The following is a 7499-nucleotide window of genomic DNA, read 5'->3' on the forward strand; positions in this document are numbered from 1 at the left end:
GGAGGCTGGTGGGGCAGAATTTCACGTGGCCTTAGGACAGGGACAGGGACCAGAGACCCGGGGGCACAGCTGGAGGCTGAGGAGCCCCTAGCCCAGGAGGGGCGTGTGGCGGCACATCACGGTCACCCCTGGAGCAGACTCCCCCGCTGCACTCCCACTGAAGTCCGTGTGAGTCAGCAGCATGAGAAATATGCCAGAAGATAAAGGAACCTGGCAACTATTGCTTCATCGAAGGGAAATCCCCACCAGACGTCACCAGGAGACGTCGAAGAGCTGGGTCCTTGCTCGTGATTTGGAATACAAAAACAAATGTCCGTGTCTGCATCCTACTGCGTGTCCAACCCCCTGTAAGACCCTGGAGGACGAAGAGCCGCGGGAAGGGGAACTAGGTCGACGTGGGTCGCTTCCCGCGGCGCCGCAAGAAGTAGCAGTTGCCCCGGGCCCCTGCAACGAGGGCGGACCCCGCAACCCATTGGCTGTCGGGGACGGGGCGGGGCACAGGCGCGGGCCGGGCCCGGCCGCCGATTGGCCGTGCTCCCTGCCCGTCAGGCGCCGCCTCCGGAAGCGGCCTTGAGGCGGCAGCCGGCTCCTACGCGTGCGCGGCCCAGCGGTGAGCGGGGTTTGGGGGCCCCACGCGTCCCCCCGGGGTGCCGGGCACCTTCGTGCGGGGTTGGGGGCAGGGGGAGAGGGCGGGGAGCCTCCGAGGGCAAGTTGCAACTCCGTGTGAGCGCCTGTGCCCCGGGCACACGTGTGTGCGCGCGCGCGCGCGCTTTGAGGACGTGTGTGTGTGTGTGAGAGCCTGTGTGTGTGCACACGCACGTACCCCCCTCCTCCCCCCACTCCCAGCTTTGTGGGGCTCAGGTTGGCTCCACCCCATGTTACAAAAGGAATATTTTGGCCCCGGCGCATGATAGGTGCTGGCAGTGCCCGGAGCCAGACGGGATCGCGTGGGTTTGGAGTTTGAAAACGACAGGAAGCGACGGAAGGTATTGGTTTACTTCCCAGGGGATTTTTTTTTCCTTGTGGTTTTCCGCAGGGACAGACGCCTCCGTGAAGGTTGGAGATGAGAGAGGGGTGGGTGGGAATTTTGTGTGTTTTGGTGACTATTGATTACTTACAGACTCACAGCTTTTATCCTTTAATTCAGAGGGTGGATGGAATCCGGTCTTCACTGGTGAGGGATACTAGGGTGTTGCAAGGCCTTCTCCGCGCTGAAACTAGGGGGTGGTTTCTTTAAAATGTGAGGGAGGCTGGCATGTGGTAGCCGAAATGGGAAAGTCACGAGGAAAGCCCAGGAGGGAGAATTCTTAATTTTTCTCCGTAAGGCATCATGAGGTGTCTGGCAGTCTCCTGTAGCTCCAGCGCCGCCTGCATTGTTGGGAGTGTCCCTGCAGAAAGTGCCAGTAGCCAGCCTGTGCTGATGCTCCAGCTGTTGCAGATGCACCAGTGCTGGAGCAATGGGGAGAGTTTTGCCCAAATCAGGGTCTTGATCCTATAACCTGAATTGTGCAGATAAACATGCTGCTCTTTAAAACCCTGCTGGAATAGTTTTCACTTTGTCTCTGGGAATCAAGGTTTCTTCTGAAACTGTTACTGCAGGAGCCTTAAAAAACATCATTTTTGTTTGAGCCTGTTTTCTTGTCTCCCTCTCTGCAATTCTAGGTTTTGTAGGGGGATTGAAGAAGCATAATTAAGTGTTTTTAAATAGGATTCACCCATGCGACAGTAGAGTAAATTTACTACAATTAAAAATAAAAGGTAAACTCTAATTAAGGCTTCACTTCTTCTTTTTTCTGTTTCTTTTTGTTTATCACTTAGCCTGGACAATGAAAACAGTTCAGTTCTGGCATCTGACTTTTCCAGGTCATGTACCAACACAGGAGTGGCCAACCTGTGGCACAAGTGGAACAGGCAGCCTCTGTGTGTAATATGTGGCAGATGAAGCAGGGAGCAGAAAGCAGAGCAGCAGATTGGGGAAGGGGATCTGGGTGGCACCCAAGAAGGATATAGGGCTAATTTGTGCCACACCTGCCAAAAAAGGTTGGCCCCTGCTTTGCTAGCAAAGATACAGTCACAGCAGCAGATTGCTTGGATCCAACCAAGGCTCTTCCAGTAGGTGGGGAGGAATTGGGACACTTTGACTGAACTGGAGCCAAAATCAACCTGGGGCTTTAATCCAACAAACTGAATATCAAAAGTAGGTTTAAACTAAGAGAAAAGAAGTGAGAGAGCTGCAGCATAGTGTAGTGTACATCCAAATTATGGCTTTAATTTTCAAAAGGGTATGTTCGGTGTCACAAAAGAGCGTGCAAGACTCAGTCTGTATAGTGAACAAGCGGCAATCAAAAAACTAACAGCACCAGATGCTAGCAATGGATGCTAGTGGGCAGAAAGGAGTGTAAAATATAGTAGATCATGGGTGTCAAATATTCAGCCCACAGCTCCTTTATCTGGTCCCCTGGGCTACTGGCAAGCCACCAGAAGTTAGGAGGCATGGCTGAGGAGAGGGGAGGTGGTCTGCTGCATAATCCAGGGCCCTCTGGACATGGCAGTCTTCAGCAGGAGGATGAACAAAGGCAGACATAACCAAAGTTGCCCCCCAGCCACTTTGCCTGTTACTACTGCCACAGCCATATCCTCTCAGCTCCCTTTGTGCTGGAGATGTCACTCTGCTCCAGGTTAGAGCAAGAGCCGCTTATGCTGCCACTTCCTTGTGCCCCAGGCTGCATCTGGCTCACAAAGAGTCCCGTGGTCTGGATCTGGCCCAGGGCACAAGGTGAGTTTGACACTTCTGTAGTAGATGAACAAGGGGATCAAGGCACACATACTGATATCCTAAATGTTCCTACAGTCATCCTTGTAGAGAACAGAATGAACCCTTGTGAAACTTTCGTAGTTTAACCTGAGTAGGCTGCATTTGGGGGAGGAGGAGAAGGGATAGAGCTAATCAGATTATTTTGGCTGGATTTTTTAAATGTGCTGATTCACTGAAGCCAATATGTTCTGCTGAATTATATCTATTTCAACAGAATTTGCACTGGCAAAGTTTGTTAGCTTGGAGCTAAACTTTGGTCAGTTCCAGAGAAATAGGGACTCTGGGAGGCGGATCTGGAAATGGAAGACTTTGATACAGTGCCATTTTGCAAAAGAGCTAGAAATGGGTTGGTTTCCTTCCAGTGCAGAATGGAAATTGCAAAGTTGTTGACAAGAGTCCTCTGTGGTATTTTGTAGAAGTAGGGTTGGAAGGGACCTTATAGATCTTCAAGTCTGACCCCCTGCCAGGTCAGGAGAAAAAACTGGGCTCAAATGATCCCAGCTAGGTAGGCATCAAGCCTCCTCTTAAAGACCCCCAGGATAGGAGCCAGCACCACTTCTCGTGGATTTTAGATGAATGTCCTTAGTTGCTTAAAGAAATTCATAGGAGTAGTCAGAGTTAAATGTTATTTCTGCATTTGTCTCGGGTCTTTGCCAGGATGCCACAAACCAGAACTCCTGCATATGTATGCTTTCCTAGTCTTTCTTCTGTTCCTGACTGTAGATAGGGCTGTTAAGCCAAAGTACACATGTTAAACTTTGAAGGTACAGAGGAGGGTGACACAGTTAAGTGACTGAGGGTATGGGGCAGCACAGACCAGTAAAAAAACAAAACAAAAAGCTGTTAGAATAGTGTTAGGCCTTTGGACTGTAATGTTCTGCCTGTCTTTGCATCCATAGAAATAGACTGGTGTAGAAGCAGTCTGCTGATGTAAAGCAGTGATGTAAGCTTTTTCCTTATTGTGGGCTTAATTTAGTCCTGTGTATAATGAGTTCCACTTTTGCACATCTGCCCAATTCTGCCTCTGCTGTCTGGTGAGTCAGCTACCCTGTGGTGGCTCTGAAGTTCTGCTACCCTGACATAACCTCAGTGAAAATACGCTATCACAGCCAGTTACAACTATAATCATATTGTTGGTCCTCCAGTCCCTTCTCAGAAGCCCTCTGGTCTCCTAGTGTATTGTCTTGGTATCAGTTTGGTAAGATGTCTGTCCTTGTATACGTACCCTCCATATCCTCCTTGCTTACCATTTCTCCAGCTTCATCCATGTAGTGTTTGTTACAGCAGAGGAGTGCTCTGTGATAGGGGGACATGTACCAGTGTGCTGATACCAGAATCGTGGTGTGGCTTTGGGCTTAAGCGAATAGATCTGCAAGTTTAATTCTTCAAAGTGGAATATTGAAGCATTTGATGGCAAAGCTCCACAGCTGCTCACTGATTATGGGACTGCACTGCAGGAAGAAAATAGAGTGGTTCTACGTGAGGTACCAGATGACCAAAGATAAAAAGAAATTACCCAACAGCCTGCCTGTTTGAATTGGGCTGTGTTCTGAGTTGTACCTGTCCTCCTGGGCTCTCCTCTCCATGATAGGACATACATACAACCCCCAAGACTTGGCCTTTTTAACCATCTCTGGTGTAGACACAGCTTTTGCTGATGAAAAAAGTGCTTCTACTAGTGCTTATGAACAGCAGAACATTTCCCATCAGAAACTACCTCCTAGTATTTTGAACTCACTTGCCAGTACAGCTCTGATGCCAGAACTCTGTCGTTTGGGTCTAACTTTGCCTAGATAACAATGTGTGTGTGCTTGGAGGAAGGTTTAAGCTATACAAAACCATAGTGCTGGAAACAGGATCATACAGACCTGCTAAAGGGCTAGGGGGCAAATGTCTCTTGCTTGGAGTGCTAGAGATAGAATTGACTATGTGAAATGGGGGATGTGTCTGTGATAGAGAAACCTACCACAAAAAAAGAAAAATTGTGTTTATCAGTTCCTAATGAGGTATTGTAGAGCTGCTGATATACAGCAGGGTAGGCAGTGATGGATCTGGTAGCCTGGTCATATGATATCTTGAACCATAGCATAATTGTATAGAGCAGGGGTGTCAAACTCCATGGAGACTTTCTATCCAGCTGGCTGGGCTACTAAAAGTTGCGGGGGATGTAGCTTCCCACACATGTGGGGCCCTTGGGCCCAGGTGATCGTGACCATTGGTAGCTATTCCAGAAGCTTTGTTGCGCCCCAGGTCTCTGCTGCTGCTAGACCCCTCGCCACCTCCATACCTGCTGTGGCCACTTGGGTGACCACAGCAGCCATCCCCATGCCCCAGGCTGGATCTGGCCTTCAAGGAGCTCTGTAGTCTGGATCCAGCTTAGGACCCCAGGTGAGTCTGACCCCCAGTATAGAAAACTGAGAGAAACTGGTGAAAATACGTACAGATTATGAGAACCGTAAGCCCAAGGCATCTCTCTCTTTGTCTTTAGGCCTCATCATTTGACACTCAGGTGGTGTTTGTTTAGTCCCCACATACATGTGCTCTGCGTTAGTTGGAATGAAATAAATGAGCTGAAGGACTCAAGACGGTTAAAATGACCCTGTCACTGTAAAACATCAAAAAGGTAAAGGAGGTTTGGATTTCCATATCTGTAGAGATTTAGACCTGCCTAATCCCATGGCAAACAGTGACCTTTCAGATCTTTTTTTTAACCTCCTCTTGGAAAAGGAAAAAAAATCAAGTGCAAATGAAATAGGAAGTGAGACCTTTATGTCATATACCCCCACCTCTCGCCTTTCCTTTAGGTAGTATTAACAGTCCTGGTGGGGAAGAGAGAAAATTAGCAGCTATTCATGTGGTTTGATCTTACATCCTTGAAGACAAAACAAGATAAATCTGTATGAGGAAGAAGAAAAAACAGCAGGGATTTATTTAGAAAAATGTGGAGCTTCTGTTTCTGGCACCGACTTTCTAAGTTTTGCTGCTGGAGAAAGGCAGACGGAGGCACGTGGTCTTAGCAGTCACTCTGAGACCTGGCAAAACTTTACCAGTGATCTGGCTGCTTAAGGGTACTGCCCTTCTGGGTGATAGGCTGGCAACAGTGCTGAAAAAGAGTTCAGGCTGGCTAAGCCAAGTTTAGTAAGCGGAAGTCAAAAAGTGGGACAGGCAAGAAAAGGGGATATGAAGAAGGGAGCAACAGCAAGTCTCATGCACCAGGTAAAGTGTGGGACTTTGCCATCTGTACCAGTTTCAGCTATTGCAACTGGGGCCATCTGCTTGATCTGTTTTGGTTAGGTCAGGATTAGGCCAGCAAAGCTCCAATGGTCTGACAGTAGATCCCAGGATTTGAGAAGCTGGTGGAGCTGGTATCCATGATGAACTGAAAGGGGTGAGCTTTCCCACCTGACTTCCTGACACCAGTTTCAAATTGTGTTTCTTTCTTGTTTGTCACATGAAGGACCCCTCAACAGAGGAGGGAGGTAAGATAGCTCATCCTGGTGTGATTCGTTAACCTGAAGCAGTTGACCTATAGCACAGTAAGCTTGGTCCATTGATTTCTGGTCCCATGCTCCTCTTGTTTACCAGATTGGATTTCAGCACAGTCCTTGGCCTTTATCAGTAGGCCTCTTTGTTTGGGTCAGTATGTTTTTAAATTTTGCTGATGTTTTAGAAACCACTTTATGTAACAGGTGAAGCTGGACTTTTGTTGTCTTGGACAGCTTCTGCCCAAACAAAGTCTATACCTCAGATAAGTGGTACTGGAACCAAAGCAGCTCTCATTATAGACTGACTTCTCTTACTGCTGTGATGCTGCTTTCTGTCTTCCAGAAAAGTAGTGTTACATTTTAAATAGAGGTGGACCAATACATTGGTCCACTATTGGATTGGCACTGATATAAAGAACATTTAATATATCGGAAATCAGCCATATCAGGTTGATAAATGGCCCGTGCATGCGCACAGCTGCAGCACAGCCCGGCAGCGTGGAGACCTGCCTCCAGCTGGTAAGTCCATTTTGGTGGAGGGGGAAGAAAAGGGTGTGGGGGGTGTAGATTAAGGCACCCATGAGGAGGGGGGCTGGAGCTGGAGCTGGGGCAGGGGATGGGGCAAGTGCTGCCCAGTTAGGGCGGGCACTGGATGGAGCCACGGCTTGTCCAGAAAGCACCGGGAGCAGGGGCACTTCCCACCGCCATGCACTGCTCGTCTGGGATCCGCTTGCCTGCTCATCCCGTGGCTCCTGTTGCTGCTCCTGCTGCTCTTTGGGAGGGCACAGGGGGGCTTGTACCCCTGGATCTGCATGGGGTGGGGTGGGCTGGGGCTGCACCAAGCTCTTCCTGGCAGGGTGGGGCTGCGCTGGGACAGACAGCTGCAGTGTGGGAAGAGCAGCTATGGCAAATTTGTGGCTGCAGCCCCACCCCACCTGGAAGAGCTTGGCACAGCCCTGGCCCCAGCCCACCCCGCGCAGATCTGGGGGCACATACTCCCCCACTCCCGTGCCCTCCCAGACCAGCGCTAAGAGTGGCGGGATGAGCAGGCGAGTGCCGGACAAGCCACCAGACCAGCGGCTCCTGGTCAAATGATGTGCAGTGGAGGGAGCTCTCCCTGTGCCCCCTGGATGAGTCGCAGCTCTGTCCAGTGTCTGACCCGGCCTGGCTGCGCAGTGCTTGCCCCTGCCCTAACTGTA

General features: G+C 49.8%; 1 protein-coding gene across 2 annotated transcripts in view; it reads left to right on the top strand.

Annotated features, from left to right (window-relative positions):
* Positions 1-563: 563 nt before the first annotated feature.
* PDP2 (pyruvate dehyrogenase phosphatase catalytic subunit 2) overlaps positions 564-7499 on the top strand; it is a 16934-nt gene continuing 9998 nt past the window's right edge. Inside the window, exons 1-2 of one of the 2 annotated variants that reach the window (XM_019505553.1) lie at positions 564-610; positions 915-986. The gene's annotated coding sequence lies outside the window, so the exon portion shown is untranslated. The remainder of the gene's footprint in view (positions 611-914; positions 987-7499) is intronic. The other variant, XM_019505554.1, reaches the window with a different exon arrangement.

Source organism: Gavialis gangeticus, unplaced genomic scaffold (genome assembly GCF_001723915.1).
Source record: "Gavialis gangeticus isolate Ggan-Ray unplaced genomic scaffold, GavGan_comp1, whole genome shotgun sequence".
In the NCBI taxonomy this organism is placed as follows: Eukaryota; Metazoa; Chordata; order Crocodylia; family Gavialidae; genus Gavialis; species Gavialis gangeticus.